Genomic DNA, 13297 nt, shown 5'->3' on the forward strand with positions numbered 1-13297 from the left:
TGACCAGAAGTACAGCAGAGGGCAGCTGACCAGTGAATGCCTTCTGTGCTGATCGGGAATGTGTTGGCTCACCTTAAACAACTTCTGTCCCTCACTGACAGCTGTCAATCCTATTCCTCCGCTGCCATTTACACAAACATGTCACTGATCCCCACCCACCACCCCACATCCCCATCGTGTTATCTTCCATGTTAGCACAGTGGGGCCGCGGAGACATCTATTCTCTCCCCGCGGTGAGTGAACTCAGTCAGTCTGTAAAATTAAAGCGGAACAAGTGTCCCGCAAAGGGCAGGGGAAGGGAGAGAGTCTGTAACCTGGGCTTAATTGTTTGTCAAAGGCTACCCGTCCTGTTGTGTATTTCCAGCCGTTTCCTACTTTCACAGGTGGAGATACCGGGGCTGGACCATGCTACTAAAATACAATGAGGTCGGGATAAAAGTTCCTCACATTCTCAGGGCAAATTAAATGATTGAAATTCTACAATGGATTAATTAATGATGTTTAAATCAATGAATCTTTTTTCCAACATGAGATGCATGTAACTCTTTCTTCTAAGGTTTTAATTTTGATGGAAGTGCAATTTCCCTGGCCGGAAATCGAACCAGGGCCGCGGTGGTGAGAGCGCCGAATCCTAATCACTGGACCACCAGAGAACGCTGCATTGCTGCATCGCTGCATCGTAATGCTTGGTGTCATTATTGTCCTTTTCAATCCACTTGTTTCACAACGAAACACATTGTAACCGTGATCTGAATTTTATGCCACGTCATTTTTTGAAATCACCTTTAAATGATTGGGTAAAACCACTCCTTGTACAACCGAAAAACAGCTTCGATTCCAGGTCAGGGCGGTAACTTCTGTAACAGCTTTTTTCAATTCAAAACCTTATAAAATTGAAGACATGCAGCTAATAAGAAAAAATAAGAATTAATTAAATCACAGTTAAATAACCGATAACCTTTTTCAGGATGAAATAAATATTAATATAGCTACTGAGGGACAGTAGTATCTTTAATCATTCATTTTCTCTTTACATGTGATGAAGTTTTATCCCGATCTCATTTACACGCTGTATGAGAAATTGTAAGTGTTTATGACTCGGTTGTAAAACCATTGATTGTGTGTGTGTCTATTCTTGATAGGAGGAGCACTTGAGACCGAAGTTCCAGTTCAATATATGCATCAATAGAATCAATTTTCACCAGTTCCTTTAAACCCAATAACATAATTTATTTTGATTGGACTGGATGGAAGAACATGATCCATGTAAAAAATTGTTATCGTTTTACTTGTGCTGAATGCTCATAAAAGTATTGGAGTGGGAACTCACTGGATAACAGCAAAGCTTGCAATGTTTGCGGAATATATTCGTGCAGCCAAAATGCACAATGACAACCCGGAACTGTGCGGCACCGAATCCTCGGGGAAAAACATTAAAAGGCTTCGCCCGGAGATGGGTTTGGATTACCCACCTTTCAGTTACCAGCCGAATGCACTAAACCATTGCGCCACAGATACACACTGCAAGACATGCAAAACCAGGGTGTCAGTCAGTTAAAGCTTCAGATTGCTCCGACCGGGATCGAACTTATCCACTCTCAGTTGTACTTTTCCCAAGTAAAGTGTGGGACATTCACTGTGGATGTGTGGAAGCAGTCTGGTCCCGCACACTGCAGACACTTCCATCTCACCACCAACCAGCTCTGCCACAACCGGTGTGATCTACTTTCCAGCCTTCCAGTGCCTTGTCTGTGACGAAGTATATTTCAAAAGTTTTGGAATAGTTGGTTCCATGGTGTAATGGTGAGCCCTCTTGATTTTAAATCTAGCGATCTGAGTTTAAATCTCGGTGAAACCTAAATTCTTGTTGTCCCAGCTGCTGAAAATTTGGAACAAACAAGTGAAAGACACCTGGTGCTGGTGGGCAGTTTTGTTGCCTTTTTCATTGATGCTTGATCTACAAGTCTAGTTGTCAAATTGTGTGCTCAACCGTCAGTTATCTGCTGCAAATCAGCGGAGGACAAATCACGTTGTTGTCTAATGCTGCCTTTGCCTGCACAATGTGTGCTGAGATTATCTGTACAATATGCATTCCGCAGGATGAATAAAAGCAACGCTTTTTGAAATGCAGGCACTGCATGTTTTGCACTCGATAAAACGTCGCATTTTCTTTTCATTAATTGTACATTAATGCATTGCAATGCCAACGAACTTTTTACGTGGCAAGATCGATAATTAGCAGAGCGTAATGAAGGCATCGCAAAGTGTCTGTTTAAAGAATGGACTCAGTCGAGAATATTTTGTTGATTTTATTTTTCTGAGGCTATTTTCCGTGTGCTGGGGTCGCCCTGCGCAGATACGTGAAAAAGCTGGTTTTGTTAAAACTCCAGAGACCGCATGGCAGTTCGCTGGGACAAAAGAGCTGTCAGTCATCCATTGACAAAAGAGCTGTCGGCCAGGAAGGGGAGCCACTGACAAAGACACTCTAATTTGTAAAAGCACTTCTCACCTCCATCTCAGAAGGAGACACAGAACAATGAACCCACCTGCCTGGCCAGCCAAGGAGGAGCTGGGTCTTTCCCAACACAAAGGCTCAGAGAGATGACCAGACTAAGGGCCATCAGCCCAATGCATGGCCGGGATGGCCCATCACTGATTAAGTACCCGTGCTTAGAAACAAAGGGGTTTTAAAGATTGGCGGGAAAGATAGGGGTAGCAAGACTCCCAGAAAGACAGGGTCCTTTCCACTTTATTTTTAGCTTGGAGCTTGGTGTGAAGCTTGGAGCTTGCAGCTTGCAGCTTGTGTCTAGAGAGAGACACCTCTCCCTCTCGCTCTCGCTCCACCGATCGATGTACCAGAGGAAGGGGCCGCAGTATGGCAGAAGAAGCCACCGAGACTGAAGACCAGGCAGTGACTTCCCACAGCAGAGCTGAGCAAGGAAACGGGCTGCGTGTGGTGGTGAACATGGTCGCGAGTGTCCCAAGCCAGTAACCAGATATCCCAGGCCAGCTGGGTAAGGGCTCATGGTATTCTCAGAAGTGAAGCTTTCCAGGGCTATTCTGGGGAGGGTAATTCATTGGTAGGGGTGGGGTTAGAATCCACCAGGGAATTACTGCGTGTTACTAGGTTCATTTCTGTACTGTATGTATGTTGTTTGTAACCGGGATTTTATTCTCCACAGAGACAGTGATTTTGTTTAGCAGTGCATGTTTTAGACAGTGTATGTTAGACCAAATAAATATACTACGATTTATCACTGAAGCATCCCTTTCCGTGACTGATTTAATTTCCACTCTGAATAATAATTCCCGGATCTAGAACTTTCGCAAGGTGGGGGCGATTCAAACCGTCCGTCTGGCAATTGAGCGAGGATCACAAACACTTACAATATTTACGAAAGGATATACTTGCTTTGGAGGCAGTTCAGAGAAGGTTCACTGGGTTGACTCCGGAGATGAGGGGGTTGACTTATGAGAAAAGGTTGAGTAGATTGGGCCTCTACTCATTAGAATTCAGAAGAATGAGAGGTGATCTTATCGAAACGTATAAGGTAATGAGGGAGCTTGATAAGGTGGATGCAGAGAGGATGGTTCCACTGATATGGGAGACTAGAATTAGGGGGCATAATCTCAGAATAAGGGGCTGGCCATTTAAATCTGTGAGGAGGAGGAATTTCTTCTCTCAGACGGTTGTAAATCTGTCCAACTCACTGCATCAGAGAGCTGAGAAAGCCACGACATTTAATAAATTTCAGACAGAGATAGCTTCTTAACTGATAAGGGAATAAGGCTTATGGGGAACGGGCAGGGATGTGGACTTGAGTCCATGATCGGATCAGCCATGATCATATCAAATGGTGGAGCAGGCTCGAGGGGCCATATGGCCTACTCCTGCTCCTAGTTCTTAAGTTCTTATGTTCTGAATAGCGACACACAAAAAAATGCTTTGATCATGGTTACACCTTATCTTCACGTTTGTCAAACAGTTGGCTTGTTGGTCTCGGGCTGTGATTTCCCTTCGGAGTTGTTAATTGAAATTTACGAGGGGTCCCAGAGGAGCCCTGATATTGCTCGCATATTTTGAAATTGCATCGAACATTTGCAAAGAAGTACTTGCATATCTGCAGCGCCGTTCAGGAACTCATGACGCCCCAAAGCGCTTTACAGCCATTGAGTTATGTTTGAAGTGTTGTAGTTTGGGGAAAGATGTGCCCAGATCACCAAACATGTACCTCAAATCTTTGCAAAGAGTTTGGTGCAAATAATCAGGCGTCTCAGGGACTTGGACTTTCTTTGATAAGTTCTGCTTGTACCTGCATTCAAGCTTGAAACAGAAACTTGGCTTCCATCTCACGGGACGTTTGGGGTTGATGTGCTTTGCTTTCAATCTTTGAAATTTCACCAAGCAAAGAAACGGTGAATCCAACTGTCCCTGTAAGCATTTAGTTCCCGTTTAATCACAGGAATATCCGCAGTCAGGAGCTGAAAAGGAATTCAAACCTAATACCGGCTTCGGGACAATCAGAATACTTTGTCACAGACAAGGCACCGGAAGGCTGGAAGGTAGATCACACCGGTTGTGGGAGAGCTGGTTGGTGGTGACATGGAAGTGTCTGCAGTATGCGGGACCAGACTGCTTCCACACATCCACAATGAATGTCCCTCCATTTATTTGGGAAAAGTACAACTGAGAGTGGACAAGTTCCATCCCGGTCGGAGCAATCTGAAGCTTTAACTGACTGACACCCTGGTTTTGGATGTCTTGCATCTTATACATTCATCAATCTCTGTGGCACAATGGGTTAGCGCGTTCGGCTATTAATCGAAAGGTTGGTGGTTCGAGCCCACCCAGGGACGACGTGTTTAATTGTTTTTCCCCTAGTATTCGGTGCCCCACAGTCCCAGGTTGTCATTGTGCGTTTTGGCTGCACGAATCTATTCCGCAAATGTTGCCAGCTGTGCTGTTATCCAATTAATTCCCACTCCAATATTTTATGAGCATTCAGTTCAATAAAACGATAACAATTTTTTACATGGATCATGTTCCATCCAGCCCATTAGAAATAAATTATGTTATTGGGTTTAAAGAAACTGGTGGAAATTGATTCTATTGGTACATATATAGAACTGGAACTTCGGTCTCAAGTGCTCCTCCTATCAAGTATAGACACACACACAATCAATGGTTTTACAACTGAGTCATAAACACTTACAATTTTAAACCATTCTCATACAGCGTGTAAATGAGATAGGGATAAAACTTCATCACATGTAAAGAGAAAATGAATGATTGAGGATACCACTGTTCCTCAGTAATTATATTATTATTTATTTCATTCTGAAGAAGGTTATCGGCTAATTAACGGTGATTAAAAGAATTCTTACTTTTGCACGTTGGCTGCATGTCGTCAATTTTATAAGGTTTTGAATTTAAAAATGGGTTACAATGCTGGTTGAATACATGACCCCAAAGTCTTTTTGGGATCACAGGTTGAGTCTCTTTGGTGGTTTACGCTCTCTTGTAGAGCGCCTGAGTTGGGGCTCCGGTTGTTGGGCGCTGGCCTGTGTGTCTGCTGTTTGCAGTGCCTCAGGCCTATCCGGACTGCCCACAGTGACTGGGCTCTCCTCCGTTTGGTTCCGGTGTTCGGTCACCTGTGCTGGAGTGAACTCTGTATCGTGTTCTTCCTCTGCTTCTTCTATGGGGTTGCTGAACCTCCTTTTTGTTTGATCCACATGTTTGCGGCAGATTTGTCCATTGGTTACTTTAACTACCAGAATCCTATTGCGCTCTTTGGCAATCACAGTGCCTGCGAGCCATTTAGGCCCTGCAGTGTAGTTGTGGACAACAACAGGGTCGTTTACACCAATATATCGTGCCCCCGCATTCCTGTCATGGTAATTATATTGTGATTGGCGCCTACTCTCAACAATTTCTTTCATGGTGTGGTGTATAAGGGATAACGGCATTTGAGCATCCTTATCATTTGCAGCCCTGCGGGTGGAACCCCTGTGAGCGAGTGTGGTCGGGATCTATTGGCCAACAGGAGGCGTGATAAGTGGCTTTGTCGGGAACCCCCTTGGATTCTGAGCATCCCCTGTTTGATTAGCTGCACTTTTCGTTCTGCCTGGCCGTTTGAGGCTGGCTTGAACGGTGCCTTTCTGACATGGTTAATTCCATTGCCTGCCATGAAGTCCTGGAAATCAGTGCTTGTGAAGCACAGGCCATTGTCGCTGACCAAGATGTCCGGTGGACCGTGGGCGGCGAACATTGCGCGTAGACTTTCTACCGTGGCAGAGGATGTGCTAGAATTTAAAATGTCACACTCGATCCATTTGGAGTGAGCGTCTACTACAACCAAAACATTTTTTCCGATGAAAGGACCTGTGTAGTCATCATGGATGCGTGACCAAGGCTTGGCGGGCCATGGCCAGTGGCTAAGCGGGGCTTCCCTGGGCGCATTGCCCAGCTGGGCACACGTGTTGTACCTGCGAATACAAACTTCCAGATCTGCATCTATCCCTGGCCACCAAACGTGTGACCTGGCAATTGCCTTCATCATGACAATGCCCGGATGCTCATTGTGGAGTTCTCTGATGAACACCTCTCTGCCCATCTGGGGCATAACTACGCGATTTCCCCACAGTAGGCAATCGGCCTGAATCGAGAGTTCATCCCTGCCCCTGTGAAATGGTTTAAATTCCTCAGGGCATGCCCTGTACGTGGCTGCCCAGTCCCCATTCAGGACACATTTCTTGACTAGAGACAATAGCGGGTCTCTATTTGTCCAGACTTTAGACTGACGGGCTGTCACGGGTGAGCAATCGCTTGCGAAAGCTTCAACAGCCATGACCATCTCAGCGGCATGCTCGGTAGCCCCCTCAGTGGTGGCTGGTGGGAGCCTGCTGAGTGCATCGGCGCAGTTTTCAGTGCCCGGTCTGTGCCGAATTGTGTAGTCATAGGTGGCTAACGTGAGTGCCCACCTCTGTATGTGGACCGATGCGTCTGCATTTATGGCCTTGTTGTCGGCCAAAAGGGACGTGAGGCGTTTGTGATCTGTCTCCAGCTCAAATTTCCTGCCAAACAGGTACTGGTGCATTTTCTTTACCGAATATACACATGCGAGCGCCTCCTTTTCTATCATCCCGTAGCCCCTTTCCGCCTGGGACAGACTTCTGGAGGCATAAGCTACCGGCTGTAACTGACCCTTGGCATTGACATGCTGCAACACACACCCGACACCATAGGACGACGCATCGCAGGTTAACACAAGTTTCTTACATGGGTCATTTCGCGTTAACAGATTGTTGGACCATAACAAATTGTGTGCTCTATTAAAAGCCCTTTCCTGGCTGTCCCCCCAGACCCATTCGCGACCTTTGCTTAGGAGCACATGTCGCGGCTCCAGCAGCGTGCTCAATTAGAGAAGAAAGTTACCAAATAGTTCGGGAGCCCCAGGAACAAACGCAGCTCCGTCGTGTTACGGGGTCTGGGTGCTCTCTGGATCGCTTCCGTCTTGGACGCAGTAGGGCTCATCCCATCTACTCCTACCCTCATCCCCAGGAATTCTACCTCTGGAGCTAGGAAGATGCACTTCGCCTTTTTCAGTCGCAGCCCTACCTGGTCCATTCTGCGTAGCACCTCCTCCAGGTTGTGGAGGTGTTCTTCAGTATCGTAACCCGCGATGAGGATGTCGTCCTGAAAAACCATCGTCCCTGAAATCGACTTGAGGAGGCTTTCCATATTTCGTTGGAAGATCGCGGCGGCCGAGCGAATCCCGAACGGACATCTGTTGTACTCAAACAACCCCTTGTGTGTCGTGATGGCGGTCAGCTTCTTCAACTCTCTCGGCAGCTCCTGGGTCATGTAAGCTGAGGTCACGTCCAATTTTGAAAAAAGTTTGCCACCGGATAGCATCGCAAAGAGGTCCTCCGCTCTCGGTAGCGGGTACTGGTCTTGGAGTGACACCCGATTGATGGTGGCCTTGTAATCACCATATATCCTGACCGACCCATCCGCCTTGAACACCGGTACAATCGGGCTCGCCCAGTCACTGAATCCGACTGGCAAAATGATACCTTCCCTCAGCAGGCGGTTCAATTCACCTTCTATCTTTTCCCACATCACGTACGGCACCGCTCTGGCCTTGTGGTGTCCTGGCCTGGCTTTCGGGTTTATGTGAATCACGACCTTGGCCCCATGAAAGTGCCAATGCCGGGTTGAAATAATGAGTCAAATTTGTGCAGGATCTGTGAGCATGAAACTCGCTCCACAGAGGAAATAGCATTAACATTGCCCCATTTCCAGTTCATGAAAGCAAGTCAACTCCTCCCCAGTAGTGCGGGACCGTCCCCCGGGACAAACCAGAGTGGCAACCTGTTCTCCGAATCTTTGTGGGTCACGATTGTCGTGGCGCTGCCAAGCACCGGAATGATCTCCTTGGTGTATGTCCGTAGCTGTGCGTCAATCGGTGATAATTTTGGCCCTACTGGCCTTGGACGCCCACAACTTTTCAAACTATTTGTTACCCATCAGGGACTGGCTAGCCCCCGTGTCTAGCTCCATTGATACTGGGATGCCACTGAGGAGCACTTTCATCATTATCGGTGGCGTGCTGGTGTATGAACTGTATACGTGCTCCACATGAACTCACTGAACTTCAGCTTCCAGCGATTTCCTCAGCGTTCATTTCTGCAATTTCTGTAGGTATTTTGCTCATCTCTGCAATCTCCGGCTGAGTTTGTGCCTCCATGCCTCCAACATGAGCTGTTCTTGGAAACAAAACATCCCTTGCTCGTCAATCGTCCCTGACAACACCTGTGACTTTCCTTGAGTGTGCCATTAACAGGTGTTGATGGCCCCATTACTGGCCACATTGTCCCTTGCAATGGCGTGAATCGCCGTTCTGCTTGCCATTATCTCTGTCGAACTCCCCCTCTGGGTTCGACTACATGTTGAGGCATACTCGATTGCCCTTGTCTACCTGGAGAACTGAGTGCCGCTTCAACAATGTTGATTCTCTGTCCCAACCATTCCTTAACACAGTATCTCTCGTCTATTCTGCTAGCGGCCATGCTCACGTGGTTTAAATCCCAGTTTCTCGTCGCCATTGATACATCCTTACTATACAGTAGAAATGCACACGAGGCCCATGCTTGAGAGAAGGTCAGTCTGTGGCCTGTCCTTTATTCCTTAGCACTCAAGTGATGAATGTGGGTGGAGCTTCCCCTTTTATACCTGAAGGTCCAGGTTAGAAATGGCTCCCACAAGTCCAGCGCCAAGGTTAGTGGGAAAATAGAAGATTGGGAAAATTTTAAACGACAGCAAAGAATGACTAAGAAAGCAATAAAGAAAGGAAAGATAGATTACAAAGGTAAACTTGTGCAAAGCATAAAAATGGATAGTTAAAGCTTTTACCAATATATAACACGGAAAAGAGTGACTAAAGTAAATGTTGGTCCCTTAGAAGATGAGAAGGGGGATTTAATAATGGGAATCTATATGGGTAGAGCTGCAGAATACCAAAGGGCAAAAAACGTTAGTGGGAGTTGTGCACAGACCTCCAAGCAGTCGTAGTGATGTTGGGGAGGGCATCAAACATGAAATTAGAGGTGCGTGCAATAAAGGTGCAGCAGTTATAATGGGTGACTTTAATATGCACATAGATTGGGTTAACCAAACTGGAAGTAATACGGTGGAGGAGGATTTCCTGGAGTGCATAAGGGATGGTTTTTTAGACCAATATGTCGAGGAACCAACTAGGGGGGAGGCCATCTTAGACTGGGTGTTGTGTAATGAGAGAGGATTCATTCGCAATCTCGTTGTGCGAGGCCCCTTGGGGAAGAGTGACCATAAAATGGTGGAATTCTGCATTAGGATGAAGAATGAAACAGTTAATTCAGAGACCATTGTCCAGAACTTAAAGTAGGGTAACTTTGAAGGTATGAGGCGTGAATTGGCTAGGATAGATTGGCGAATGATACTGAAGGGGTTGACTGTGGATTGGCAATGGCAGACATTTAGAGACCGCATGGATGAACTACAACAATTGTACATTCCTGTCTGGCATAAAAATAAAAAAGGGAAGGTGGCTCAACCGTGGCTATCAAGGGAAATCAGGGATAGCATTAAAGCCAAGGAAGTGGCATACAAATTGGCCAGAAATAGCAGCGAAGCCAGGCACTGGGAGAAATTTAGAACTCAGCAGAGGAGGACAAAGGGTTTGATTAGGGCAGGGAAAATGGAGTACGAGAAAAAGCTTGCAGGGAACATTAAGACAGATTGCATAAGTTTCTATAGATATGTAAAGAGAAAAAAGTTAGTAAAGACAAACATAGGTCCCCTGCAGTCAGAATCAGGGGAAGTCATAACGGGGAACAAAGAAATGGCGGACCAATTGAACAAGTACTTTGGTTCGGTATTCACTGAGGAGGACACAAACAACCTTCCGGATATAAAAGGGGTCGGAGGGTCTAGTAAGGAGGAGGAACTGAGGGAAATCCTTATTAGTCGGGAAATTGTGTTGGGGAAATTGATGGGATTGAAGGTCGATAAATCCCCAGGGCCTGATGGACTGCATCCCAGAGTACTTAAGGAGGTGGCCTTGGAAATAGCGGATGCATTGACAGACATTTTCCAACATTCCATTGACTCTGGATCAGTTCCTATGGAGTGGAGGGTAGCCAATGTAACACCACTTTTTAAAAAAGGAGGGAGAGAGAAAACAGGGAATTATAGACCCGTCAGCCTGACATCGGTACTGGGTAAAATGATGGAATCAATTATTAAGGATGTCATAGCAGTGCATTTGGAAAGAGGTAATATGATAGGTCCAAGTCAGCATGGATTTGTGAAAGGGAAATCATGCTTGACAAATCTTCTGGAATTTTTTGAGGATGTTTCCAGCAGAGTGGACAAGGGAGAGCCAGTTGATGTGGTATATTTGGACTTTCAGAAGGCTTTCGACAAGGTCCCACACAAGAGATTAATGTGCAAAGTTAAAGCACATGGGATTGGGGGTAGTGTGCTGACATGGATTGACAACTGGTTGTCAGACAGGAAGCAAAGAGTAGGAGTAAATGGGGACATTTCAGAATGGCAGGCAGTGATTAGTGGGGTACCGCAGTGTTCTGTGCTGGGGCCCCAGCTGTTTACACTGTACATTAATTATTTAGATGAGGGGATTAAATGTAGTATCTCCAAATTTGCGGATGACACTAAGTTGGGTGGCAGTGTGAGCTGCGAGGAGGACCTCCAAAGGACAATGGTCCTTGGACGAGATAAAAAGCGTCTGGGGAAAAACGACCCGTATGAAAAATAAAGAGCGAACTAGATGGTCCCTAGCGGTTATGGGCCAGATTCGAAAGCGGAACGAAATTATAATGCGTTCCCAACATGATCGAGAACTGCCCAGTACAAAGGATCAATTGCAAGCAGTTTGTGCACAGCTGCGACAGAAAAAGCTTGAAATTGAAAAGCTGGAAGTGGAAGTTAAAGATCTTAAAGGTGAAATTAAAGAATGGAAAAAATCATTAGGTCAAGAGACAGTAATAGGAAAAGGAAAATGTATTGATCAATTCCAAGGGTACCCATGTTAGGATAAATTAAAAGCGCAAACCCGAAGACACGGCCGAGGAATAGATACGAATTCTGAATCCTTCGACGATACAGGGTCGGAGGATGAAGAATTAGGGGTGCACTTTGCCCCGTTTAAAAAAAGACGAGTTGTAGTCAAATCAGAAGAGACTGCGGATGAGAGCGGAACCAAAAAAACAAAGAAAAGGGTGTACGAAGAATACTTAGTTCATGATCCGGCAGACCCAGTGAAAATTGTTAAATGGTCCAAGGAATTGCCCAATCCAAAGAAAGGGGGAGTAAAAACGTGGGACCAATTGGACCGCTTAAGAAATATATATCAACTTCATCCCTGGGACGGAGTGCAAATTTTGACCATAATGGTGCCAAAAACACAGGGAAGAAAATTGCACGACAAGGTAGAAGAAGCTTTGGGGCAGAATGATCAAGAATTAGACGCAGGATGGGAGGCGATTAAACACTGGCTGCAAGCCTTCAGTCCAGCTAAGACAGACTGGGGAAAAATTGCAGCCTGCCAACAGAAAGGAACAGAGGATGTCCTGGAGTATGACGAGCGGTTTAGATGCACGTGGCTAGAACATTTGGGTATGAATAATATGGATGAGGAAATGGATGAACCCTTTTGGACCCCTGAAAGCAGCTTTCGTGGCAGGTCTAAATCCAGAACTGTCAAAAATGCTTAAGGTGGTGTTACCAGACTGGGAAGGTCGAGGAACTACCTTTGAAGCATTGGTGGATCGATGTAACCAATTAGATGGGGATATGGGAGCTAAAGTCCGAGCTGTACAGGCTATGGGATGGAAATCCCAGGATTCAGATAAACAGTTAGTAGGGAAATTACCCGGAAAATGTCATTAATGTGGGAAAGAAGGTCACTGGGCCAAGACCTGCAGGGCCAAACAGAAAGGTCGTGGCTGGGGAAGAGGACGCAGCCAGGGATACAATTCAGCCAACAAGCCAGGCTTGTCACAAGATAACGACCTCATAGAAGCATTTAAGCGATTGACAATACAACAACAGAAGGAGTTACTTGGGATAGCAAAAAACGATTAGAGCCCACCCTGGCCCCCCTCCTCGCACTAATACAACAAAGGGGAGATGGGCTATATATAACTGTGAGGGTGGGTGATAAGGATGTGGATTGTCTTTTAGACACAGGGGCGGATTTAACATGCTTATCCCTAAAATATGGAGACTTTTTGCCGTTGGATGGTAGGGCACGTACAGCCGATGGAGTTGGGGGCCATAAAATGGAAAAATAAAAGGACAACCCGGTATTTATCGGGCTGGGTCCACATGAACTAACCATGCCGGTCTGGATCGGCCCAGTAGATCAACCCCTTTTGGGAATGGACGTTCTAATCCAAGTAGATTCATCGTTGCATTTCGAGGATGGTCGGGTGACATGGTCAATTAGAACTTTGAAGAAAGAAGAATTGAAGGAACACCGATATGGGCTAAAGTTAAGAACGATTGTGGCCTACTCCAGATGGAGCCTGCGACATTTACAAGGACCAAGCCTCCATGCACTAAACAGTATCCCATCAGTCCAACTGCCATCGTGGGAATCTTCCCGGTTATTCAGCAATTGGAGAAACAAGGGGTGCTTATTAAAACGCGTAGCTCCTCCAACAGCCCCGTGTGGCCGGTACAGAAATCTAATGAGACTTGGCGTTTGACTGTCGATTGTAGGAAAGCTAACCA

General features: G+C 46.1%; 1 non-coding gene across 1 annotated transcript; it reads left to right on the forward strand.

Annotated features, from left to right (window-relative positions):
* Nucleotides 1-4783: 4783 nt before the first annotated feature.
* Nucleotides 4784-4857, forward strand: trnan-auu (transfer RNA asparagine (anticodon AUU)). The gene has a single exon. It is a non-coding gene; the product is annotated as a tRNA-Asn (tRNA).
* Nucleotides 4858-13297: the final 8440 nt, after the last annotated feature.

Source organism: Pristiophorus japonicus, unplaced genomic scaffold, assembly GCF_044704955.1.
Source record: "Pristiophorus japonicus isolate sPriJap1 unplaced genomic scaffold, sPriJap1.hap1 HAP1_SCAFFOLD_233, whole genome shotgun sequence".
In the NCBI taxonomy this organism is placed as follows: domain Eukaryota; kingdom Metazoa; phylum Chordata; class Chondrichthyes; family Pristiophoridae; genus Pristiophorus; species Pristiophorus japonicus.